The sequence below is a fragment of the Halichoerus grypus genome, chromosome 1 (assembly GCF_964656455.1).
Source record: "Halichoerus grypus chromosome 1, mHalGry1.hap1.1, whole genome shotgun sequence".
Classification (NCBI taxonomy): Eukaryota; Metazoa; Chordata; class Mammalia; order Carnivora; family Phocidae; genus Halichoerus; species Halichoerus grypus.
Genome location: NC_135712.1, coordinates 159120315 through 159147868, shown reverse-complemented (window position 1 = coordinate 159147868; position 27554 = coordinate 159120315). Strand labels below are relative to the sequence as shown.

General features: G+C 51.3%; 1 protein-coding gene across 2 annotated transcripts in view; it reads right to left on the bottom strand.

Annotated features, from left to right (window-relative positions):
* CHCHD6 (coiled-coil-helix-coiled-coil-helix domain containing 6) overlaps positions 1-27554 on the bottom strand; it is a 245183-nt gene that overhangs the window by 45549 nt on the left and 172080 nt on the right. The gene's annotated exons all lie outside the window — the stretch shown is intronic.

The following is a 27554-nucleotide window of genomic DNA, read 5'->3' as shown; positions in this document are numbered from 1 at the left end:
TAGAGAACAGCCCGGCCTTGCAGTAAGACAAAGCTGGGCTGAAGCCCTCGGGCCACCACAGTGTGACTCTGGGTAAGTTACTCCCCTTCTTTATGCCTCAAAGACCCAGAACCTAGCACTTTCCACTTGTTTCCAGAAGAGACCAATAAAAACACACCTGCTCACCTGACCTGCCACCACACTCCTGGTGGAGCACCTTGAGGCTCACAGCGGATAGACTGATTTTTTGCAGGAAGCAGTGTCAAGAATGAAACCCCAGAGGACAGCCCAAGACGAGCCGACAGTCAGACTTCCCAGGTGAGGGTGACAAGATAGCAGAGGTGTCATCTGAAGCCTGCCTACCCTTGCAGACCTGGGCTAGACCCTTTTTAGAACCTGTGTGTGTGTGTGGAGGGGGGGTTGCCCCTCTTTTACAGATGGGTAAACGGAAGCTTCCAGCTTCAAGTGCCTCCCACCAGCATGGGTCAGTCCCTGTAAGAAGTTCAAGAGGCAGGTAAAGGGATCCGAAGTCATAGAGCCATGCCCCTGTGTATGCCTGTCAGACTCCAAGCCTGGATCTCCCCACTCTACCATGCACAGAGATAGCCTGGCCCAAAAGGAACAATTTACTCCTTAGACAAAATGGAAAAGGTACCCAGATCAGAGCCATGCAGGGGAAGTGCCTTAGCCCCATGGCACCCCATCATCCCATCTGCAGAGAAGGTAATCAAGACAGGGGCAGGAAGCACCTCCCATAGAGACCTGCAGGGTATCAAAGGCAGAGTTTGGGTGGGAACCTGGCCCTCATCCCATCCTGGTACCTGCCTCGGGGAAGAGTCAAGTGGGAGGGCCCATGGAAGGGGGTGTGCCTGAGGGAACACCTGGGGCCCATACCAGCAGGAGCCTGGGTGCCAGAATACTGCTCTGGGCTGTGCTGGGGTGAGCCCAGTGCTGGGTCTTCAACCCCCCAAATGCTGAGTGAGCCTGGCAGGTCCTCACGTCTAAACCGGCGCGATATCCCATGCCTCTGTCTGCCAACCATCAGGCACAGCAGATGGGAAATGCGAACACTCCCGGCACAGGACAGGCACAAAATAAATAGGGGTTCTCCTCCCCCCCTCCCCAGAACTGCTCTGGCTCCTGCAGGTCTTTGCTGACTCCAAGCTGCCCCATGTTCTCTCTCTGGAGTCCTGATGTTCCAGCCAAGAGATTATGATTTTGTCTAAACCAGTCTGACATTCGCCCAGTATGGACTATCCTAGGTGTGGGAGTAAGGACACACAGACATGAACTGGCTCGGGGCTTCTCCTCCCACTCCACGCAGATGCTCTTCTGTGATGTCCTTGATGGGAATCGTTTACACTCAGTCTGACCCTTCCATCCACGGGCCCTCACAGAAGATGGCATGACCCGTAGGCCCACATTTCCATTTTCCTCGGCCGTATGTGGTCTGTGTTCTTTAGTGAGTCACTTACTTCCTGGAGCTTATTTCCTCGTGGTAAGACAGGGCTCCCAACTCCCTTGCAGGATGGCTGGGAGACGGGGTTGAGTGGTGGTGGGCTCACGGTGCTCACCCTGCCCCCCATGGCATCACTGGACTTTCTGAGGCGGGCATAGGCCTTCCTAAGCTCCTCCATCCACCCCCGGTCAGTTCTCTTTGCCACAAGACAGTGTCTCAGCTCAGGCCTTCTCCTCTTTGGAGACACGTCAGGTCACTGTGTGCTAGGCCTGTGGCCTGTGGTCTGTCAATGTCCCTTTCCAAGGTGGGCTGCTGGAACCCCTAGTGCCTCGGTGCTGCCTCTGCATCTCCACACACATGCGGCCCGGCCAGGGCGAGCTCAGCAAGCACCTGAGTTGCTTAAGAGCTCAGACTGAACATGTGGTCGGCGAGATTTGTCACAGGAAGTGCCCACAGGCCAAGAAGTGGTTGTGATTATCCTGCTGCAGCTTCCTCTATTGTCTCTCAGAATGACTCAGAGGAATTCCCCTTCCTGTCGCGCCCGCCCTCCCCACCAAGTCTGCCATGTCATCTGCCTGAGCAGACCCTGGGACCACGCACCACGGAGCGTCCCCTGTGTGGCTCCCCTGGTCCACGGAGGTCCTGGTCTGAGCCTTGGGGATGCTGAGCCCTCTCCTTGTGTCCACCAGGCATTCCTGAGGGTGCTGGAGTCCACTCAGACCCTCTGCCAGGAGGAGCAGGGCATTCTGCAGGCCCCTGGACCATACCACCACTGTGGGCTTCTCTAAGGACTGGGGCCATCCATGCTCATATGGAGAACCCCGAGTACCCGGGGTTTCCAAGACAAGCACGCCTGCCCCCTAGCCTCACGGGACTCCCAGGCAACACAATGTCACAATTACAATGGGACGCTCAGCCAACTGTCCCATGTGCTCAAGAAAGGACAGTCTGGCAGAGACCATCAGACTGGTTTCTTGGGAGCTGGCACTTGAATCAAGGCCTAAATTTTTTTTTTTTATATTAAACAATGTTTTTGAAAAAATACTACTTACACATGGTTTAAAAGGGCAAAAGCACAAAGGGCGGAGGGTAGGAATACAGTGACCAGTAAGCCTCTTGGCCAGCCTGGACCCCAGCGCTCCCCTCCTGCACACTGCCCCCATGAGCCAGTTCACCCATGCACACCCCCAGCACCACAGTGGACTCAACACCGTTTCTCGTTTCTTCCCTGCTCAGATGCCTCATCGTTTCACCCACTGAATAGTATTGCATAGTAGGTTCCACGATCACAAGCAATGCTGAAAGGCACATCATGGCATCTTTACCTTTGTGCACGAGTGAGCATATCTGAAGGGTACATTCTAGAAGTCAAACTCTTGGGTCAAAGGGTACATGCACTTTTAATGAATGGAGTCTTACATGAGCCAATAATGAGAGGGAGAGGGAGAGACACCACACGTTAGATGCTGTAGTCTTACCAGAAGCAAAGGAAGGGGCTGGAGACAAAGACAGCTTGGGACCTGGGCATGTGGGGTTCTCAACTGCAGGCCGGAAGGCAGAGGTTTTACTTTTTCTGTGAGGGAGTGGCAGGGGAGATGTGTGTTTCAGAGAACATTCTGGCAGCTGTGTGGACGATGGAGTGCGGTACCAGCAGGGTGCCTGGAATTGCCTGCAGCATAGTCCCACAGAACCTGGGGAGGCCTGGGCGCAGTGCCTGCAAGGAGCCCTATCACCCATTTAAACGTTGCAGGGACATCTCTCTAAATGCACTGTACTGAATCCCCACACGTCAACTAGCACCCAGTGATCGTGAACTATTATCTCTGGGTGATCTTTCTTCCCCATTACACTCTTCAGATTCAGAATCTTGGAGCCTTTTCCTCCACCCTATAAACAGCCGCCCCTCCTCCTCCTCCAGCTGCTCCGTATGTACATCTGAAACCAGAAGACCCGATCTCCATTAATTAAATCTGCCATTAAAAATTAAATAACGTGAGTAAGAAGGTGTGAGCGTTATCTCTATGGGTTTCAAAAGTCACAGTGTTTCTTCAATTACTTCCCAGGCAGTTTTCATATTTCATACTGTCTGATTTCTCCAAGGGCCTGGATTTGCTAGATCAAAAGAGAACGTGATGGTGAGGGGAGGCACAGTGAGAAGGCTCAGAAGGGGATGACAAGGAAACATGTCGTGGGCCACAGAAGCCATCCTGCTGCCTCCACTTGCGGAGCCATGAGGGACCAGAGAGGGGCAGGGTGCAGGAGGGGGGAGCCTGCACTAACCCACTAGTCGGGCAGTGGAGCGAGCTGTGGCCGTCCTAGAACAGAAGACAACAGAGGTCAGCGTGATGACCAGCAGGGGGTGGCTCTTGGGCCTAAAAGCCCCTCCAGGGGCCATGCAGACACGCACCCGAGCAACAAACGCTCCTAAGTTGCCTACTATGTGTGTGGGCCTCTGCTGGGTGTCAAGGTGACAGTCCATGCGGCATTTCTGTTGGAGGGGAAAGCCTGAACTAAGGTCTAAGGCCCATCCTGGGAACAACTGAGGCAGCTGGAGCAGCGAGGATGGGTACGGGCCCTGGAGTCAGGACGCGGCCCCTACAGTGTGTACACCACGGGCCAGTGTCCAGACCTCTGTGTCTGCCTCCTTTGCCTCTCGTCTGTAAAATGAGAACAATAACAGAGCCTCCTTCACATGGTTGTGTGGGAACTGGTATAGATGCCAGTGAGATAATGCATATAAAATGCTTAGAACAGCGCCTGGCACAGAGTAAACGCTCAGTAAGTGTTTTGAGAACTTAACAGCCAAATGCATATTAACCAACAAATATATTTGGAAGGGAGATCTGGGAATAGTAAAAGAGTAAGAGAGGTTTGCTTGAGGATGCAAACTCCACAAAGGGAGGGGTTTTCCCCTGTACTGCTCGCTGATCTATCCCCAGAGCCTCCAGCCATGCCTGGCGCATAGTTGGCCCTCAATAAAAATTCGTCAAGTGAATAAAAATAGAGGTCAGTACCATTAGAAAAGATGCAAAAATACAAGTGGGATGTGGTCATTTGTGTCATCAATGGAGAAACTTTGCTTTCTCACCCTGTGGGCACCGAGGAGGGCACCATATAATCAAATGGGGACACGTTGCTCACAAGGCTCCACAGGATCACTGAGGCCAGGCGCCAGAGCAGGGAATTTCAAACAGGCTGGCCCCTCCATGCCCAGAGCAGTGCTTCAAGGTAGGAATGTCCACCCCTCTGCCACATGAAGACACGAGGCTCAGAGAGGCAGAGGATCCCACCCTGGGGGCCAGAACCTCAACGGAAAGAAGCAGGACCTGAACATAGGTCCATCAGCCTCCCACTCAGTGCCATCATGGCCTTCCCTCTGTGCCTAGCTGTCCCCCCAGGAGAAATTTAACAAACCAAAGGCCATGCAGACAGGACACAAAGCCAATGTCGAAAAATGTGAAGTGTGGTTTCCTGGCTGTCCAGTGCAGGGGGAGATTGCCAGCAAAGTCAATGCAGGCCATGGAAGGGCCCAGAGGTGAGGGCTCAAAAAATCCCAGAATCTGAGAGGAAAAGAGTGAGGACAGGAGAGCCCCATGCCAAGGTGCTGTCAACATGGCTGAGGGCTGGTCATCCAGGGAGATGTGGAACTCACCGGCCTAATTACCAAAAGCTTCTCAAAGCTCACAGGAATGCTAAATTTTAAGGGGAGTGAAAAAAATTAATGTATTCAGGATTTAAAGAATCTCTGACTTGAAAATAATAAAAAACACAAAGAAGAAATGCATGTAAGTCTTCTTTGTAAAGAGTCAAATAGTCAACACAAAAATTTCTAAATCTCAGGACATGTGATCAGCAACACAGTTGGCAAAGAATGGAAATTCAGTTTTGTGAAATGGCTTAACATCTGGTTCCTGGTTATTTATGAAGTCACAACTACATCTTTGTCTCTTTCCCTCCTCCTGGGTACCTACCAGCTCCCTACTCTGCTGTCATGTGGAGAAATGACCTCTCTTTCCAGACTTGCTCTGGCACTTACTGTAGATGGGGGTGCACAGACAACAATCTTTCCCTCCATTGCTTGCACTCAGCAATGTCCATCTGGGTTCCTTCAGTGCTAGAGCTCCTTCTTTCCATGGTCTCCTCACCTCCAGGCCTACCATCTGAACTGTCACAGCCATCTAAGGTCAGGCCACACCCAAGGCCTCCCACCCCCGCAGGACAGCCCTATCTGGGATCTTCCCTGAATCCCCACAATGGCCCTATCTGGGATCCCCCATATTCCTCCCTGCACCCCACAGGACAGCCCCACCTGGGATTCTCCCTGTACCCCCCAGGACGGCCCTACCTGGGATCTTCCCTCCATCCCCCAGAATGGCCAGAAACCTAGGGCTCCAACCTCATCTGAACCTTCCACACAAGTTGTAATTCTCCACAACAGCTATCCTGACCTTAACTTGGTACCCGCCCTGAATTCCTACGGTGGGTATATGACTGTGTCTCAACTTCAGAGACCAGTGAGGCTGCTACTGGGCACCAACAGGCACGTCTCCCCCAGGACCAGATATGCCTCTGTCTCTGCCCATGACCCTTCACCCCCAGAGGAGAGCCTACCATCCCTCCAGGCTGCTAGGTTCCAGGGTCCACAGCGGTATGGGAAGATGACTCCCTCTCCCTGAGCCTGTTACCTCCTGGTCCTGTGGGGGCAAATGCAGACCCATTTTTCAGGGGTGCTCTGAGGGTACAGTGAACAATGGGTACAAGCTTGCCCAGCATGTCAGGGTTCATTTGTTTCTTCCATTCATTCAACCAGCATTTACTGAGCGCCCACCGTTCACCAAGCCTTGCTGTGCAATCAGAGGGCACAGCAGTGAACAGGAGAGATGAAGTCCTTGCCTTCACAGAGCTAACAGTCTGGATACGGAAAAACAAGAAAATAATTCTACTCAGAAATGTCATAAAGGGCCGCAGCAGGTGAACGGGATGAGGAGCAACAAGATGGGGTGGGAGCTATTTTAAATAAGTTGATCCAGGCCTCTCTGCCAGGGTGACTTGGGGCAGAAGTGAAGAGGGAAATAAGATTCAGGGAAAGGTCCTAAGATGGGATTACAGACGACACTTGGCATGTTCTTGGGAAAGCAAGGGGAACATGGTTGGAAGATGTTCAAGAGAAGAACAGATGCAGGGAAAGGACAGGTTGGCAGGGAGCCACTGGGGGGTTTGATCAGGGGATGATATGATCTGATTTCCACTCTGGAAGGATCACCAGTTGCCGTGTTACAAAGAGAGAGTGGAAGCAGTGCCCCAAGGGAGTCGGTGGGTCATTTCCTGAGGGCGGGACAAACAAGACCCCACACCAGTGGTGGAGAGTCAGCCTGTGGAGTCCAGAGCGTCCAGGAGACAACCTGTGGGGGCACCGGGTAGGCTGCTGGGGTGTGAGGGAGGGGCTCAGGGCAGTGGCTGGAGCCTAAGCAAGGACTCCCGTAGCTTTGCTACAGAGCCTGCTCAGTAAGCCTTAGCTGAGCACTGAGATCCCCCTCGGCCCTCATCAGAGCTGGGTCCCATCAGTCATAGGACCCCACTCTCAGTTCCTCTTTCCTTCTGCCAGGCACTGTGCTTCCTGAACTCTCCCCCTCTTGAGCTTTCTCATTATGTCCACCCCCTACATTTCCTGCATCGACCACCACCACTACCTGCCCAGCACCTGGATGAGGACCTGAGGCCCCTGGATCAAGCTGGCAACCAGATGCAGGAACCTCTGCTCCCCACTTGTCTCTTGAGGCCCTTCCTTGCTCCCTATTGTCCCTGCTTTCATTCATTCATGACTAACCTATGAGGACGTCCTGCACTCGTACACCACACTGGTCCTCCTGCTACTTTCTTCCCTTGAGGCTTACCACTGTGGGAGCAATCCTTAACTATGACTCTCAGCTTAAAACTTTCCATGTCCCGCCCTCCCCCCATCTGCAGAGTGGCCTCTGACTCTCCCTTTGAGATGGCCCTTCGTAATGAACAACCTTGGCACTGCCCCTGGTGGGTTCTGCCCTTCACCTGAGACAACTCACCATCTTCCAAGCCTCCGTCGTGCTCTCTGTATTGTTTCTTCTGCCAATTCTACCCTACCCTCCTGAGAAACTCTGATTTGTGCTTCGAGACCCAACAACGTCCCCTCTGCTGGGCAGTGTCATTCCTCTCCTACCCACCACACAAAACTGATGTTTCCCTTCTCGGTACTCTGTACCATGCTTTTCAGCAGCATTTCCCACAGCGTGAGGCAATCCTGTTAACATGCCTGTTTCCCCAACTTGGACTGGGAACCGCATGAGCCTGGGGTTAGCTTTTTTACTTTATTGATCCATACTTGAACGAACAAAGGTCTTGTTATTCAGCTCACTCTGGACCTTGCAGGTCTCTGGACTCTGCCTGCTGCCTCAGCTCTGCCCTCATCACCTCTGGCCTAAAGTAGCTGACGACTTTCTACCTGCTGGGCCTCCAATCCTGGGCCTAGCCTCCTAGGATCTGCCCTCCTCGTGGCTGCAGGAACACTCCTGAAGCAACAACCCATCATGTCGTGCCCCTCCCCTCCTCCACCAGGGCACCCCCATCCTGCCCTTCCAGGTACCCCACATTCCCTGGACATCTCCATGTCCTCTTTCCTAACACACCTGGCTGGCTGCTATCTGAACCTTGCAAAGATGTGAACTGCTAATTAGTGTTGTCACAGTGGCTTTAGGTGAGACCCTCCTAGAAGTATTTACATTTGTGAAAAGCCAGAGAGAAAAGATCCCTGTCACTTTCTGCTGTGCCGTAATGAAGAGTCTAAGGCTCAGAGCTGGGTTTTCTGGACCACACCTCTTCTGCTCTGTGTGTCTAGCTAAGCCTCCTAACATTTCAGTTGCCTCTGGGGTGTGTGTGCATGTGTGTACTGCTGTGTGTGTGACTGGGGGTAGGAGTTACCACTCTCCTTACAAGAGGGTGAAGAAAACAGAGCCCTAGGCATCTACATACACACAACGCACACATACACACGCACACATACTGTAAAGCACTAGATAAATGTAAAGCTGTGTTAATCAGCAATAACTGTAGAGGTTTTTTTATAATTTTGATTTACACTGAATACTAAACATTAGCCGCCAGACCTCTAGGTGAGTGCTGATCATCTAAGACCTTTTCTTTAAAAAAATTTTTTTTCAAAGAATAGTTGAGCTGCAATATTATATTAGCTTCAGGTGTACGACATAGTGACTCGACATTTATATACATTACAAGATGCTCACCATGCTAATTCTAGTCACCATCTGCCACCATATAAAGTTACAATATTACTGACTATATTCTCTATGCTGTACTTTCCATCCTGATCACTTACTTACTTTATAACTAACTGGAAGTTTGGGCTTCTTACTGCCCCTCCCCTATTTTGCACCCTCAGGCCCCCTCTCCTCTGGCAGCAACCAGTTCTATTTATGAGTCCCTTTCTCCGAGAGCTATTTTTCATTGTGTGGAGTTGAGGTGTGTCTGGGTGAGAAGACCCACACTTTTGGAGTCCTTGGTGATTTCCTGGGTGACCGAGGCTGGAAAGGACCAGCACACCCCACAGGACACACACACAAGGTGCCCCGTAGTTCCCTGGAAGGGCCACAGCCCCCGCAGCAATCTGTCAGCACCACGCAGGGCTGACTCAACTGTCGGGCTCCTCACAAACAGGCTGGGGGAGCTACAGAAGGGGCCGGTCAGAGTGCAGGGTCAGCTCCTGTCTGAGAGTCTGAAGGGAAGATTCCACGTTACAGTGTTTAGGAAGGGACCGGAAAAAATGAATTCAGAGGATTGGGATTATTCAAGAAAAACTGCACGGCAGAAGTATGGTAAACAGTTAAAGGCAAAAAGATCAAAGCCCCATTTAAAGTGGTATGTGAAAAAGATGTTTTAAAAAATGCCTACGGTACATGGAAGGTTGAGTGTCTACCCAGACCCAATGCCTGTACAGGAAGCGCAGAGCCAGACTGAGGCCAGGAAGTAGTTATTGAAGGAGAAAGGGAAGCAGAGAGCTTTAAATGGCTGCTAAATACAGAACGGCACTTAACCTAGATGGACAGAAGCCACGTGAGGGTAGACAAGGAGGGAATTCAGCGGTGTGCTTGCAGTAAACAGGACTGACAAGGTAATCTACCGCCGTAATCACTCCGTTGGCAGGATGTGGAAGGAGGCAGGGCTGTCCAGCCGGGCCGTGTTGCTGCCCCAACACAAAAGCTCGGCAGCCAGCCATGCTTGGTGCCGCTGGTTAGTTGGTTTTTACATCTGCAGAAACATGTTTGGCTAAGTGAATACCTAAACAGTTTGAAAACAAAATGCAGAGCACAACAGAAAGTAAGAGAAATAAAAAAAATGAAGAGACATGAATTTTAATTCCATTTCTGTCACTTACTGGTGAGCTGACCCTGAGTAAAATTAAGAATCTTGATACTGTGAATTGCTCATTCTCTGCAACAGAGAGTAGCAGAGTAAAACTCTCAAACACAACCCCAGGGCTATGACCCCTCTGAGGCTGGGAATTCTGTGGGGAAGAAAGAGGCAATGGGATGACATGGGGCTGCGGTGTGGGCTCTCTCAGGACCTAGCTAATCAGACCTTCAGGTGCAGTACATGTAGGCCACAGTGGCATTAACCAGATGTTTCCGCTCTTTGTGCTGATACCTAAAGTTCCACGTCCAGATGATCAGCAGAGGTAGGGCTCCCGGCGGGGCACCGCACTCAGCAATTCTCAGCATTAGGAGACTCTCTGCCCTCTGTGCTGGAGGCTGGCCACACACGCCTGAGAGCGGGCCTTAGTCCCTCTCTGAAGACTGCCACAAGAGAGAAGCTCCCCCAGGCAGGCTGCTACAAGTCTGCACCCCTTGCTCTCAGCTTAACCTCCACCTGGTCAGTCTGAGGCAGCATGGCAGGATACAGCCTTGCAAATCAAAGGATGGCTCATGAACCAGCAGTGGCAGCATCGCTTGGGAGCTTATTAGAAACACAGAATACCACAGGCCCTGCCCCAGCCCTGCTCTTTAGCAAGCTCCCAGGTGATCTGTGTGCATGTGAAGTTTGAGAAGCACAGGTGTGCAGAAGGTGGGCCTCCTATGGGCTTTGTTTCAATAGCATTGTTAATTTTTTAAAAAAATTGAATGCCCTTGGTTGGGTCCTACCCTCCTTAGTTCAGCACAGTCCTTATATGTCCGTATGGTTTTATACCTGCAACTCCAGAGATCTGAATTCTCACTGAGTTTCTGAAGGCAACTACACTGGGGCCCTTGGCTTGGTGTTTACACTCTAGGCCAGCAGTCCTCAACCCTGGCATTACAATCACCACGGCAACTTAATTATAAGCATAAGGCCTGGGCCCACCCCCAGAGTCTGATGATCAGTCTGGAGTGGCACCTAGGCATCAGTATTTTATTTTTTTTTAAGTTTTATTTATTTATTTGATGGGGGCGGGGGGTGGCCACAGGGAGAGGGAGAGAATCCTAAAGCAGACTCCCTGCTGAGCACAGAGCCTGACTCTGGGACTCAATCCCAGGACCCTGAGATCATGACCTGAGTCGAAATCAAGAGTTGGATGCTTAACCAACTGAGCCACCCAAGCACCCCAGCATCAGTATTTTAAAGAAGCTTTCCCAAGGGATTCTCATGTACAGCTAAGGTTGGCATTCACTGCTCTAAGGCCAGGGAAACCTGAGCTGAAAACATGAGATTCAAGCCTGGCTTTGCCGAGTACTGTTCTGTGCCTTCAGGCAGGTTACTTAACCTCTCTGTGCCTTGGCTTCCTCAACTACCAAATGAGGATGGTAACTACTTAGTAGGTGTGGTGCCTCCCTCAAAGCAATACGATAAGGATGGAGGGAGACAATGCAGGAGGAGAACGTGGTATAAGACCTAGTAATGCAAGAAGCACTCAATGAATGTCAGTGGTACTGGTGCCATTTCACTCTGGTCTTGCAGGAGAAACTGACCCTCCAGTTATCATGGTGCCACTGAGTCTTCTCTTACCAGCACCCAATCCTTCCTCACATGGCATGGTTTCAAATGTTCCCCAGATCCTGTGGGCACTCTTTGGAAAGAGCCTCAGTTGTTCCAGAATGTTCCAGAATGGAACGTAAGTCCAAGATAAGTCAGACTAGGGAGACAACTGCCTCTTCTCTCATATAGATTACACCTGCATGAACACGGTCTTAAACAACATTAGCTTTTGGGATGATTCCATTTGAGTCAATTCTTGTTGGTGGCCTCTTTGGCACTCATTCCTTTTCTCCCTCTCCCAAGCTCCCAGTTTCCCTCGGGGAATGCATATCGTTTGAGGGAAGCAGACCACAACCCCAGATCTGGGGGTGGCAGTGTGTGACCGAGGTCAGGCCAACCAGTGCATGCCAGTGGCCTGGCCACAGGGGTGGCGAGTGACCTAAGCTAGTCCTGTCAGAATGAGTGAAACTTGGGGTGATGCCGGGAATTCTGAGATTCGGCTGGCATCTCTTGCTCTGGATGGTCAGAGGAGGGCAAACCCAAGAGAGTCAGGGGGAAGCAGGCAGAGTGTGTGGATGAAGCCCACCACAGAGGCTGCACCACTCTGGGTCTCCTATTTCCTTATGGGTTGAGCTAGTTAGAGTCTGGCTTTTTGTTTCCTGAAGCTGGAAGTATGCATACATCACGACCACTCTGCCACTGCTAAGCTATATCAGCACCTACCCTGAGCCAAGTACTGTGCTGGGAAACTTACAAACAATATCTCAACTGCCAAGGTCACATAGGTGCTAAGCAAAATGGCTGGGAAATTAGAATTGGGTCTTTCTAACTGCATATCACACTGAGCTTAATGTCAACAAAAACTCCCAGGTCTTTTCCGTATATGTTGCTACAAAGTACTTGTGCAATAACTTTTCTGGAGCCAAGGAAAAAAAGCCCAACCTTTATTCTGGCCAAATTTCAATGTAAAAATTTAACAAACATTGAATTTAGTGAGTATGATTTGGTGAGATCTTCAGTGACTGATTTTTCACTGTGTTAGTCAGGACACTGTTGGTTGCAGGTAGTACAAAATTAGATTCAAAGTGGTCTGGACACTAAGAGGAATTGCTGGCTTATGTAGTCCAGTGGTACTTGAGGTAAGAGGTCAAGTGGCTGAACAAGGTCACGAAGAACTTGGTTACTTCCACCTCCCTGTTCTGCTTTCTTTAGGTTGGCTTCATCCTAAGCCGGGTTCTCCTCATGGTTGCAAGGTGGTTGCCAGCAGCTTCTAGGGGCCCCGCGCTTCCTTGTTGACACAGGGCTGGAAAATAGAACGGCTAGTATGTGACCGGAGGGTACTCTCACTAACGGGAAAGGCAAAGGGAAAGAGCAAGAAAAGACACTGTGCTCTCTGAAGCCCACACAATCCTATGATCTGACTTAACCACGAAGGCCAGGATGGTGAGATATGAAGATCAATTTAAGCTAACGAGGGACCACCTTGGACTTGGCACTGGGTTCGCTTCACTCAGAAGCACATGGGCTATATGGACAGGAAAGGGAGGCATCCAAATAGAAATCCAGACCCTGAAACCAAAAGGAAGGAAAAGTAGATGTGGGGCAGCCCCAAACAGCACATGGGTTTGACCGTCATTCAACACAGTCACTATCCATCCAAGCTTTGGGTAATTTGCAAATCTGATGAGTAGGTGTTCTAGGTCTTTAAATCACTAATAAAAATGTTGACTGAAGTGAGAATGAGAACTCTCAGGGCTAATGTTGATCTCTTTCTTAGCACCTTTCCAATATGATAATCTGACCTATAATAAAGCGACCTGATCATCTTAACAGGTAGCCACCTGACCCAAAACAATGTCATCTGCCCTCTCCAAGTGTTGCACAGAAGTACAGTTATAGAAAATCCAAGTCACTTCCGGAATCTCCTATTTCAGATGTCTCTAAAGGAAACCCTGTCAGCCTGAGACCCGTAGAGCATAGCCTGAGTGCTGATGATGCCGAAGCCCTGTCTGCACACCCAGCTGCCCACTGGACCCAAATACCCTACAGGTCCTCAACATGTACACACCCGATGCGCTATTTCCTGTTGTTTTTAAATATTGATTGAGGTGTAATTCACATAACAGAAAATTAATGATTTTCAAGTGAACATTTCAGTGGCATTCAGTATAATCATAACATTGCACAACCATCATTTTTGAACAGGCATGTACATGTATTTGTTTGAGTCCCTGTTTTTGGTGCTTTGGGGTATATACCTAGGAGTAGAGCTAGAGCATATTCTGTGTTTAACTTTTTGAGGAATTGCCAAACTTTTCCACAGCGGCTGAACTGTTTTGCATTCCCACCAACAATGTTTCAATTTCCTCACATCATCACCAACACTTATTATCCTCTTTAAACATTAAAGAAAATTAGAGCCATCCTAGTGGGTGTGAGGTGGTATATCACTGTTTTGATTTGCATTTCCCTAATGACTAATGACACTGGACATCTTTTCATGTACCTGGTGGCCATTTGTGTGTTTTCTGCGCCTGTATTTAATTGGGTTGTTTGTCTTTCTGTTGTTGAGTTGTAAGAGTTTCCCCAATTTCCTTTTAAACTCCGTTATTCCAGTAAGAACTCTCAGAATACCACCTCTTCACTCCCTCATTACCCTGAGGGTCACCAATTTCTGTTGTTCTACCTTAGAAATAGCAGCAAATGTGTCCTTTCCTCTCCGTCCTTCCTCCCATATGCCCTACTTCAGATCCTCCATGTCTCTTCCCATAACAATCATAATAACCTTGTATCTTTTCTCCCCATCTCCAAGTTTCTCCAACCTTCCTTCTAAATTCTATAGCACAAATTTCATCTTGTTACTCCTTTCCTAACAACATTTCCATGCCTTCTGGGACAAAACCTGAGCATTGTGGCATGGTGGCAAAGCCCTCCTTGGCCTCCTTGCCAGTCTCTCAAGTCCATCTGCAGTAACTCTGCTCCATGGAACATCCATGAAGCTCAGTGTCGCTCCCTCACCTGCATGTTTGGTTATTCCCTGGCCAGTGTGAGTCCCAGCCTGGACAACAGTCCCCTCTGTCCTCTGGAGGTCCCCCTAATCCACCCTATCAGATCTGATTCCAATTTCATTTCCTTGGAGATGACGTCTGGACTCCTCCAGTCCGTGTGAGCTGACCCTCTGTTGGTGGTCCAACAGCATCACTTTTATCACATGCTATAATGCCACGTATGGGGCCCACACACCCAGACTGCCCTTCCTGGAGACACTGCCCCCTTAAGGAGGCTCTCTCAGGATGGCTGCCAACTAGATTGAGGGTGGGCCTGACCTGAGGGTGGAATGCAGTCTGGAGCACACAGAGAAGGCAGGCTACTTGAGTACATGGGGAGAACGGACAGAATGGAGCAGGAGACAACAGGAAAACACCATTAAAAAGAGCACAAATGGTCACGGGGCCAAACAAGAGGTGGTACATTCCTGGGGAGGCCCCAGCTCCCAGCACCTTCATGCGTCCAGGCTGTGAGCAGGTTGTCTGAGCAGAGGCCTAGTCTCATGAGCACAGCATCTGACACACATAACCCTCACAGATGCGCAGTGCCAAGAGGGGAACTGTGCCCTCCCAGATTCGTATGTTGAAGTCCTAACCCCTAGAACCTCAGAATATGACCTTATTTGGAAACAGGGCTGTTGCAGATGTGATGAATTAGGATGAGGTCACACGGGAGCAACAAAAAGAACAGGCACAGTCCCACTCTTGAGGAGCTTATGGGCCAGCGTGGAGACAGACAAGAAAGCGAAGGAGGTGGCTGTCGTGCGCACAAAGGAAATCAAGCAGGGCAGGATGATGGAGAGCCAAGTGGGGGCACACCTCTGCACCTCAGAGGGGCAGGGAAAGTCATCTCTGAGGAGTTAAACTGTACTAGAAACTTCAATGGAGAAAACACAAAAAAAAGTAAGAAGGAAAGAAAAGGAAAAAACAGAAAGAACAAGGGAAAAGGAAACGGAGAAGAGAAAAAGAAAGAAAGGTGTGGGAGACTAGTGTCCTGGGCGGGGAGGATGGCAGGAGGGGAGTGTGAAACAGAGCACATGGGGCTGCACTTTACTCCCCGTGACAGGGATGTCACCTGCGGACTACAATGCTGCTGGGGCGGGGGTGGGGGGGGGGAACAGGGGGGCAGAAGAGCAGTAGGAAGACCAATGGTGAAGGCCACCATAAAATTCAGGTGAGAGGGATGGTGGTGCCTGAGGGGCTACTTGCAGTTTTTCTCCTCCTCCTAAACTAGGAGCTTCCAGAGAACAAGGATCATGCTCAGAACAGGTAGCCACCAAGTATTTGCTACACAAAAGACATATAACTCTTTAAAAGGAGGTGGTCACAGGAGCCCACAGAGCTGTTAGCAAGGCGTGCCCGGAACTGTAACTATGTCAATCTAATGAAAAGTTTGCCGGGAGGCCAGCAAGCTTCTGGGACATGTTTTAGAACCTCTCTTTCCCTTAGAAGAATCAAGGTTCAGCTGGCTGTCCTCAGTCTGCAGACACCCCTGCATCCCCCAGCTCCAGACTTCTTTGGAAGCCCATGGTGTTGTCCCTGGGCACTCTGCCTCCCCTCCGGGCGGCATAAGCACTGCTTCCCAAGGCTCCTGTGTTCCTTCTGCTGCTCTAATCCTTTCTGGCTCAGCACAGTTTCTCTCGTTTCTTCCTCAAACTTCTGAGAGATAAAACTGTCAGCAAGTTGAGTTGGAAGCTCTGCTTTTAGTTGGCAGATGCAGGGCCCATCACAGTTAGGCTCTGCCTGTGTGCATCTCCGTGATCTGTGATGGCATCAGGAGAAGAATCTTATCTTAGCCAGAGTAATTGCATCCACCAGGAATAAGGAGTTTCAGAAATACACTGGCCTTGTTTCCGAACATTGGGTGGGATTACAACACAACTGGATGCTGATTGTTGGTGGTGATCACAGCACAATTAACATCCTGGTGGAGGCAGAAAGCCCAAATCCTCAATCAGGTGGTTAGTGGTGCAGCAGACAGCTATCGCTCTGCCGCCCAGCATCTACTCACTCTCCCCCTCCGTGTCACTGCCCAGGTTTGGCAGGTGATGCTGCATGGGACCAAGGCTAAGCCCGGGAGGGTGGGCACCTCACTGGCCACACAGACGGGTGTGGGGAGGCCCCATGCTCTCACCTCGGGGGCAGTTGGGGTCAAGCACCTCCATCAGGGCACTTCTGTCTCCACTCGTGTGAAAGTGACCCACTCCTGTGGGTGCTGTGATGATATGAGCCTGAAGCTGGAAGGGCCATCTGATGAAACCTGAGGACAGAACGCTCCTGGGGAAGCAGAGCTGACTGGGGTATCTCTCGTGACCAGAGGTGAGATGCGCCTAAAGCCAGATTTGTCTCTGAAGTTTTTGGTGGTCTCCCTACCCCTCTCCTCTCTCTTTAAAATTGAGCATTTAGATTGTGTTTTTTATCACTTGTAATGTGGAGACCTCACTGATGTCACCTCTTTTTACAGAAGAGACTACATGAGAAGATAAGCCTCCTGCAAAAGAGTGAGCAACCTCAGGAGCCTATGGAGGAGCTGTGAAGTGGCCTACCAGTGCCGGGTGATGGAGGGGGCTGTGCCCATGTAGCATGCCACACCAGGCCACACCAGGGCGAAGGGCCAGACCTGGGTGCACAGGTGTCCTTCCACAGCTGCCGACTGCCTCCTGGACACTCACTTCAGGGTGCAGATGGGAACTCCATCAGCCTGAACTGAAGTGCCCGAGGGGCACCACATCAAACACATCAAAGAGAAGCCGGCTGGAGAGCTGAGGCTGATGCAGGCACATCAACTCAGAGTCCTCTGGAAAGGTGGCAATCTTACCAGGAGTAATGCTCTGAGGGGTCAAGACACTATACAAACCTTCGCAAAGATGAGGGGATGAGAGGCTACTCCATATTCTAAAGAACAGTCAGTCTCACGCTAAGGACCTATCTTGAGTAGCTGGGCCAGTCCTGGTGACCATGGCAGAGAGCGCCTTCCCAGTGAGATGGGTCTCCTCTTCCTTGTGGGGTGGGGGCTCCAGAGCTCTGAAGAGCCGTGGTCAACGCAGCGCATGGGGCTGGGGTGTTACCGCTACACTCCCACACCTCTCCCATGGTCTGCTGTAGGTTCCAAGACTGTCCTTTCCGTTCTTAACTTTGAAGAGGAGCATGAACATGTGTGGGGGCTAAAGTTAATATATGGACCCTTTCTGTGCTCATAATTACACAAATACATCAATTGAGAATTGTAATAAAAAAAAAACACATAGTTAAGATCCCACACTATTCTCAAGCACCTGACACTCCAGCAGGTGAGACATGCTACATAGGTGAATACCTTCAATGCAGGGTTAAGGACAGAAAGTTCTAGAAGTAGAAGGAAGGCATTGTACGAGTGGGGCCAGTGCAAAGGGGTGGGTAGAAAGTAGTGAAAGCAGCACTTGAGTGGTTCCTACCTCATAGTCAAGCAGACTGTGCTCCCCTGGGGTGGAAACCACTGGCTCTGGAATCAGAGGGATCCAGGTTAGTGTCCTCGCCCCACTGCTTGCGGCCTGCACGACCACATGTGAGTAAGCAACCTGTCTGAGCTGTACCCTCCTCACCTGTAAGTATAGACAATGATACTGCCTACCTCACCGCGGGGTGTGGCTGTGACGATTCCACTGGGAATGTGTGCCTGGCACATTGCTAGTGCTCATAAATAAGTAACTGTGTCTGTTAACAGGTGACTTCCCAGTTGTGAAGAAAAGGGAATCCCAGAAGGTATCAGCAAGCAGCAAAATCAGACAGACTTGAACATTTTCTTACATGTCCCTTTTGCTGGGGCCAGAACAGGGAGTTCCCCCTTCTGAAGGGCAGTCGAGGGGCGTGGGAGCTGGCAGCTGGGAGGACGAGGAGCAGGGGGTGATCTCATGCTGGGCCCTACAGCTCTGATGCTCCTCTCCCATAACTGACAGAAACTGTGGGAAGTCTAGTGAAGGCAGTCACTGTAAAACCAACAAAGCAGAATACTCCAGAGAAAGGCTTTTATAGGGTGCTCTCCAAATACAGGTAATCTTTACTGGAACCCTGTAACTTTCTGTGTTCTCTATGCCACAGACAGAGAGACAGGGTCATGGAGGTCTCACCAACGCCACAATCCTACTTGGTAGAAACACCAGAATTGTCCACTCAGGAAGGCTTCCGTGCTGCAGAGCCTAAGCTGAGCCTGAGACACTGGTGAGCTGGGGGAAGGGATGGGAGGGACATTTCAGGCAGAGCAAATGGCATGCCAAAGGCCCTAGGGGGACAGAATGAAAGAAAGAATGGCCAGAGGTTCTCAAAACCAACTGCAAATGATCTCATCAAATTCTATCAGCTAGAGATGTCCGGGAACATCATCTCCTTTTTATAGATGAGAAAACATTCAGAGATGAAGAAAGTGTCCAAGGTCACGGAGCCAGTGAGTAGACGAGGCAAGATATAAACCCAGGTCTGTCTGGCTCTTCAAACCATCAAATGGCTACACTTTCTCCATCAGATAACAGAGAGTAAAAACGCCCTGCAGTTAAAAAGCCAGGAAAGAATAAACAGGACCAAATCAGGGGAAAAGGCAAGCTTGCTCTGCTCATGGTGATGACCTAGTTAAAAGAGAAGCACCCCTCTCCAGCACATTAACCCTTAGCAGCACCGCTGTATATACCCAAGAGGAGAGAAGTATTCCAGAGTTGCTGTCTGCTGAAACCATGACGCTCCTATGCAGGTAGCCTGCCCTGCTCACAGCGCTTAGAGACACCGAGGGTTAATGGTTCCCGAAGCAGTGCCAGCTTGCCCTCGCTGAACAGAGACTAACAGCCCTGCTGGAAGGATGTGTCTGTCAGGTCAGGTCCCGGGTGAGAGTGGGCGCCACTCTCTCTCCCACGTGATGCTCTGTTCCTCTAGCCCTCCTTCAGCTCCTGTCCCCTTCTCCAGGACACGGCCATGCAGGGGGGCTGAACTGACCACACTTCTGGGGAGATAACCATCTTAGATGGCAGTCTGGGCCACGGCAGTAGAAGGTACTGTTCAGACCACGAGGCGTGGCTAATAGGGACATTTTTCTACCTGGATGGATATGAGGAAAGTGAGTCTGCCCAAGAGTTCTCACTAGGGGAGAAGTTTCATGTGGGGCGAGAACCCACCAGGGAAAGATGCCCACCACACTCATCAACTCTCCCTTCTGAAGTCTCCCATTCTCCTCTGTGCCACAGCTGGCTGGACTAGAACCACCACACACTTACTGGTCTGTGTTCCCTTCCAGTTTCAATGGGCCCACCCTGCCCCTCCAGAAGTAGAGGCCTCAGGGAATAGGTTTTGTACCCAATGGCCCTGAACTCCTCGCTCTAGCTGATAGGACAAAAGGGCAGCCAATCCTCAGCCTGGCCGGTGGTGATGGCGCTCACACAGGAGGAAGTCATCAGGGTGGGTTGGGGCCAACGCGAAACAAAGCCTGGGAGAGAAACACTTGAGCTCAGAGCAAACACAGAGCAGAGCTTGTGAGAAGCTGGTCAGGAAGGAGCAAACCCAGTCCAACACAGAGGGAAACAGAGACCCCAGCTGGAGCTGCCTAAGGCCCTGCCAATTTCCTGGTTCTAACGCTTCAACAAAGTCCCAGATAGCAGAGAAGAGAGAACACGTGCCTTCCAGGGTCCAGGGGGTAAAGCTGGAAGTTGCCTGAGGCAAGGAAAAATAAAATTACTCTGAAATTACTTATTTTATCTTAAAAGGTAACTTGAATTTTCCATGCTATTCCATAAAAGCAGTGTTTGCTTTAATATAAAAATGGCATTTCTTCCCCCAAAACTTCACATAAAGTTGATGTTCCAGGAAGATGTACCCTTTCTAGTCTGCAGTCCTGGCAAGGGAACGGGCAGCTCTGGGGGACACACCCACCCTTGGGGTGGGACAAGCCGGCTTCTCAGCTCTCGCCTGCGCACTGCTAAGCAGAAAGCTCGCTAACGTATAAATGCCTGTTCTCACGTACCTGAGGCCGGAGGTCTCACCTTCTGACCTGACCTAAGTGAGGGTTCCCGCATTATTACACACATGCAGCCAGGAGCTCCCTCAGAAGGCTTTCATTCATTCCTCACCTACGTGACAAGGTAGGATGCCGGAGGCCAGAAGCAGCAGTGGCAGGTGGGGTCAGCAAATACAGCAAAGGGACAAGTTTGGTGCCAACATGAGTCACAGCCTCCTGCCACTGAGCTCTGCTTCGATGCCTAACAAGACCTACACCAAAGAACACACTGGAGATCTAGGGACTTCTAAGGAAATGCTTGCTCTCCAAATGATGGGTGGTGTCTCCTATTGATCAAGGCAGGGGGCTTATCACTGGAACTTGAACTCCCATTTCTACTGGCCGAGATGATATTTCCACTTAAGTATCTTGTGAACTGAACACCAGCATGTGCAGATGGGATGTCATTTCCTCTCCCCCACCAAAAGGCTTTGTCTTCCCGCCCTTCCCCCTGCTGCCAACAGTCCAGAATGATGGATGGAGAGGACGCTGCTGGTAAGACGCAGCCAGCCGGGAGTGGTCATGCCTATCTGTCATCCTGATACCCAGCCCCTTGGGAAGCTCTTCCTTCCAAACAGCTCTCGGAGGAATCTTTCCCTTTCACTGACTCCCTGTGCCCTCCGGCAAGTCACCTCACCTCTCCAGGTTGTAGCAAAATGAGGCAATTAGATCACATTGATTTGAAGGTTCTTTCCAGCTTAAAGAATCTATGATTGTAGCTATGCAATCATTAACAAGAATGAGAAAGGTTTATAGAAGCCGACAGAGAAAGAACTCTAAGACGTATTATTAAAGTGAAAAAAAGCAAGCTGCACAACAATATAGTATGATTCCATTTGGGTAAAATATATGCTTGAATATGCATTAAAATGGGTTTAAAGGCTAGACAAGAAGGTGTTAACGGTGGCTGCTCTCTGGCAAGTGGGATGAGGGGCTGGCAGAAAAGAGGTGCTCAGTTTTACGCGGTCTTGCATGTCTCCTCATGTGTGCACATGACTTTTAAATTAAATACATAAACGAGTGGAAAGCACCTACTGTTCCCACATCTCTGCAGTGCCTCCGGGTCTGGGCTCACGCTGGAATGACAGCCCCGATGCCTCTCCTGCCTGGCTGTGCTGCACTGCCACATACATCTTGTAAAACAACAAACAAAAGCCCTTAGCTGGACACGAGTCTTATCAAGACCCTTCCAGGCTTAGCCTCCCAAAAACCCATTAGCTCTTTCTGGGCAGCACCCTGGGCAGTATGTTCACCGCTCCCTTGGTGGTGGTGGCGGTGAGCCCAGGGCAGGACCATCACAGGGTAGGACCCCCTCCTGTGACGGTCACCGTCTCCTGTCCACTCACTGGTACCTGGACATCCAGGGCATGTCTCCTCCCAACCCCCCACCAGGAGTGGGTCACTTCTCCCACAGCTTTAAGGCACCTATTTGGGGGTAGCCTCTCCCCCTGACCTAGGAGTAAGGCTCACAGGATGCTAGGAGAGGCACCACATCTTCCCTCTGCTGAAGGGGAGTCTGATGGGCTCCCCAGTACCCCAAAAGCTGTGCCTTAAATCACCTCCCCTTAGGGGAGTTCAGTGTCTGTCCCCAGGCAGACCTCCCCTGCTGGCTCTGGAGGGACCTTCCTTGGGCAGGCTCCCCACAGACTCCACCCCTCCCAATTTGGAACCGTGCTATCACCACACTGGAATTGTCTTAGTTTTGGGAATAACAAAGAACCTGGGCTCATTGGATCAATGGCCATGATAGCAACTCCTGAGCAAGAAATGGGAACTATTAGGCATGCTCGATGTCTGCCTTGCCCTCATCCCAGGTAGGCCCGAGCAGCACCACCAGTCCCCATGGGCTAGACGAGCTGGAGAAGATGAATGAGCTACTCAGGGTGATGAGATACCTCAAAGTTGGAGCGCAGAGGGAAGAAACCTCCTTTACCCAGGGATCCAAATGATTACACACTGCTCTATTCAAGGCTTAGAGATCACTCAATTACGCGCAAATCAGCTGAAGAGACTTGCAGGCAATAAGCTGTCTGAGAAAAAGAAGATCTCCCCCATCAGCAGCACTTTCCCCCAAGACAGGCAACACAGAAGTTGGAAATTTCAGGCGCGAGGAAGGGGCACTCTGTATGACATGGCAGAAACTGAATTCATGCGTGAGTCTCGAATCTAAGAGGACCAAACTATGATGGATGGTTCCTAAGGAGGGCGAGGACCAGGACCACAAATGTTTCTAGAACCCATGTCTCCTATGAAAATGAGAACGAGGGGCTGGGGTCTGGAGAAAGTTGATTACACAGAGAAGGCAAGAGGTCTCAATGTCATCTTCACCATCTCAAAGGCTGGATTTGGATAGGGACAGACCTGTACCTCTAGAGGGCAGAACCATTCAGGGAATTTCCATGGATGCCCAACATAGAGAAAGCTCTAATTATCAGAGCTCTCAAGCAAAGAAACAAACTACATTCTGAAGCTGTGAGCATCTTATGGTGGGAACGATCACTGGCATGCTGGGGATGCTACCGAAGAATGTTCTGGACAGTCAGAGATGGGGCTGAATGAGAGCTAAGGGTCAGAATCCCAGCCTGGCTATGAAGTTTTCATGGCTTTTGTACTGGGTTTTGTAGTCTCTTTGGGATATTGCTGTTCAACTGAAGAATGGCTGGCTCACCCTGACAGACTAGCAGGAGTGTGCAAAAACAGGGCCCCATTTTGGAGTGGAGCTTGTCCAGGCTGGCCCCGAGAAGGTTGTGATGGCAGTCCTCCAGAGAAGGGGTGAGCTGGAACAGGGCAGAGGGCGCCCCCTCAAGTCTGGCTCAGAGCAGGGGCAGCCCAGACCCAGGCCTCCCTGCTGTGTCCTAGCCCCAGGCACCACAGGATGTCTCTCAAGGGCTCTCTAGCACAGCCACAAGCACACTTGCTTCCCAAATGCCCTAAGGCTTAGATTTCATGGCCCCAAAATACAGGGCCACCCCGGGACTTCTGAATGCTTGGGGGCTAGGGCAGCACTGTCACTTCCACACCCTCGCCCCCAAGTGTCCCTTCCTTTCCTGTGTACACAGCAGTTCAGGACAAGAGCTGAAAGCCTTCCTTGATCCTGCACCTCTCTCTAATTCAGCTCTTCAAACCCACTGGTAAATCTGGTCACGCTAACCTCAAACACATTTCACATCCAGCCACCTTTCACCGTCCTCTCCCGAACCCAGCCAGCCACTGCTCGTGTACCTGAACTAAACAAGGGCCAACTACTCTGTCCTCCTGTCAACAGACTTGCCCTACTGGTTCTACCTCCTCACAGCGACCACCTCCATTGTCCCACTCCTTCGGAGCAACAGCCCAGCTGCCTCCCATCAGCCACGGAGGCCTGCTCACTGGGCCTCTCCTCTGGCTGGCCTCGCCCTGGCGCCCCTCCCACTGGGCTCTGGCCACACTGGCCTCTCTCTGCCCTGTGCACATGCAAGTTCATTTCCACCCCAGGGCCTTTTCAGTTAGCTCACCCTTCTGCTGGAAGACCTTTCCAGAGTTCTGGCCCAGGTCAGCTCCCCCAGACCTTTCCAATGAGTGCCACCTTCTCATTCAATTCTCAGCTCAAAGGTCCCTTTCTTTCTTTCTTTTTTTTTTTTATTATTATGGTCAGTTAGCCACTGTATAGTACATCATTAGTTTCTGATGTAGTGTTCAATGATTCATTAGTTGCATATAACACCCAGTGCTCATCGCAACACATGCCCTCCTTAATACCCATCACCCTGTTACCCCATCCCCCCACCCCCTCCCCTCTGAAACCCCGTTTGTTTCCCAGGGTCCATAGTCTCTCATGGTTCATCTCCCTCTCTGATTTCTCCCCCTTCAGTTTTCCCTCCCTTCCCCTATGGTCCTCCATGTAAGAAAGGTCCCTTTCTAGCCAGCACAGACCTAGCTGATTCGACAGCCCCCAGCTCTTCCTAACACACACCCCTTACTGTCCTCAACTTACCAGCACCTGACATTCTATCTCCTGGAGAGTAGGACACTGTCTTGTTTATGGCTAACTCCCCAGCACCCAGAACAGTGCCTGGTACATAGCAGCTGCTAAATAAATTAACCCCATCCCATTCTCCCCACCCCCCACACCCCCTACCCCAGCAAACTGCAATCCCATTTGATACTTCCTAAAAAGCCCCTCACCTCCATCTACACTAAGCTCTTTCCCATCTCCATAGCCCCTCCCAGCTCCCCGGCAACCCCACCCAGAGTGAGACACTGCTCCTTATGGAGAGGGGTCATGAGGTGAGTTAGGGATAGAAAAAAGACTGGCTAAAAACCACTGCTCGGAAGTACATCTGGAAAAATCAAAGCGCCAAAAGAGATGTAAGTTATTAAGTTATACAACGCATCATAACATCTTATAATGCAGAGTTAGAAGGGTTCTCAGAGAACGTCTAACCCAGTGGCTTTCTGGACTTTTACTTAGAAGCCTGTCACATTACAGAAGTGCAGGGGCACTGCTTTGTATGTGGCAGGGGGGCCAGGGCCTCTCCCACCCCCTCCCCCCATTCTGCCACTGCTAGGGGGCCTCGAGGAGCCAGGGCTCCCATGTTGTAGGTCCTGTAGGCAGGCCCACAGCAGTCAAGGAGGGAAGCCAGAGCTGCCCCTGAGCGCTGCTGCTTGTGAGGGGCGAGCGCATGCCTGGGACGCTGTCCAACCTTCAGCCCTTGCTCAGCTATTAATATCTCTCCAAACTGCCGACAACTCCCAGCTCCCCCGCTGGCAGCAGGGCTTCTCCCAGTCACACAGAAAAATCCACCCATTTCCCAAGCAGCTGGCACATGATTTAGGGAAGCCCCAGCAATGAGCCAAGCATTTCTGGGGTCACTGCAAAGTCCGGCCGACGGGCCCTGGCCACATGGGCTATGCAGGATGCAAGAGAAACAGCAGCTGTGAGGAGCCTGTGGCCTGACCCAGAGCCTGCCCACACTATCCGCTTGCCTGGTGCACTGGCAGCCCAGGGCCGGCTGCTCCAGCCACTTTGCTGGTCCCTCCTCCTGCATTACCAGCAAACCCGCCAACATGAGCGGGGGCCAACCAGCCGCTCTCGCTGCAGTGCCTTCTGTGGACCCAGTCGGAGACTGCAGGCCCGACACTGGCCGTTGGCTGGGGTTGCTGCGGTGACAGGCTCCTTCCCATAAATGATGTCCCTAACACTCATGGAGGCAGTCCCTCGGCTCCGGGGAGGCTGCAGGAGGGAGGTGTAGAAAGGCAGAGGCAAAGAATACAGAGGTGGTGTGTGGGATGTCCTGCCGCAAGGGTCCCAGCTGGGCACAGACGGGAACATGGGGTCCCCAGGTGGTTCACCAGTGCAGCAGCCACGTGTGTCGGCCACGTGCAGAGACAGGTGGGACAGACACGGCCCACTCAAGCCGGCCGGGAGCCGAGGAGCAATGAGTTCCTGAGCCGCCAAGGCCCAGAGCAGGTCACCTCTTTCAGGCTGGAATACAGCCGTGGCAGTGACTGGTGTCCGGGCCCTGCCAAACCTCGTCCTCTGAGGAGATGGAGGCAGAGCCTACTGACCAGCAGTTTCTAGCCCGGCCCCCCAACAACTGGCACAGTGACCTTTCGGACACCCTGGCCCTGCCTCCACAATCCCCTCCAGGATGAAGCCTGTACCCCTTAGTGCCCTCGCAGCCTTGCTCTGCCCCTTGCACCCCACATCACACCTTCTGCCCTGCAGAGTTGCTTCATGCTGCTGTGCCTTGACAGGGCTAATTCCTAGATTTTCTTTACAGTTAATTGTGACACGACCTCTTTCAAGCAGCCTTCACGGCCTGCAGAGCTCATCAGTCACTCCGGGCTTTTATTTCCTCCACTGTGCTGTGTGCCCCTCTGTGCTAGAATGTGCTGGTTACCTTGCTTCTACAGGGCAGCCGGCCCCCTGCAAGCTATGCATCCTGTTTCCCTTGTCTCCACATCAGGGTAGAGTAGACCCAGAGCGCTGCCACGTTGCTGAGCTACCATGCCTCCCCGTGAGAACCATGCTTTGATCTCCCCATGGCTGGGCACTGCACAGTGACAAGGGGCTGACGTGTCCACTTCCTTCCTGGAGCGGAGTCCCAGCTGATCCATGAGGTTACTTCCAGGCATGCAGGACCAACTCCAACTCAGGTCCTGTGCAAAGGCATCTCCACGGGGAAAGAACACAGCCCTGCCCTGAGCTGGGCAGAGTAGGCACAACTCCTGGGATGCACACAGAAAGCATACCTACTTTTGTCTCCATCAACCTGCTAAGTTTACCTGGGAGACAAGGGTTGTCTCCTATCCCCAGGTAAAAACTTGGGTGGCCACATGACTTTCCTACTAACTTTTATCACACTCTTTCTCCTGGGTAGCTGAGATGTCCAACCCCCTACAGTCTTCCCCAGGGTTCTTCTACTTCCCCCCAGCCCTGCCTAGCAGTCCTGACCCCCTTAAATGGGAGTTCAGGAAAGGAGCAGAAGCCAAGGGCAACTGAGCACTGGGGCTCTGAGACCACTGACATTTGCAGGTGTATCAATGCCCTGCCAGTGTTGGCGAGGTCTCCTGGCACTGCCCGGATGGGAGGGCTGTATCTCCTCCTTAGTCCCTAGGAACCCAGAGATACCCTGCCTCTCTCTGCTGGGCTCTGCCCCCTCCACATGCCCTGTGGCCTCCAGGAGGTCCTATGGCGTGTGAGACACACAGCTCCTAAGAAGCCTGCATGCAGCAGGGTAGGGCATGCTGGGGAAATGTCTCTGATTAATTTCAGCAATATTAATTGGAACACAGCCATTGGCACAGTACCTGGTACAGAAGAGTAACTCAATATCTGCTGAATGAGGAATGGTTAAATGGATAAATACAATTAGGTGCAACAGAAGGGGAATTCTTAATTATGCCTTAGCTCTGATGTTAGATAACAGGATGTTTCCAGGGGTTCTTTATCAGATAGGATTAGATTCAGCTACAGATAACAGAACGCCTACAGTAACAGTGGCTCAAACCACATGGAAGTCCTTTTCTCCCTTATAAAGGAAGCCAGATGCAGGCAGTCCCAACGGTGTTAACG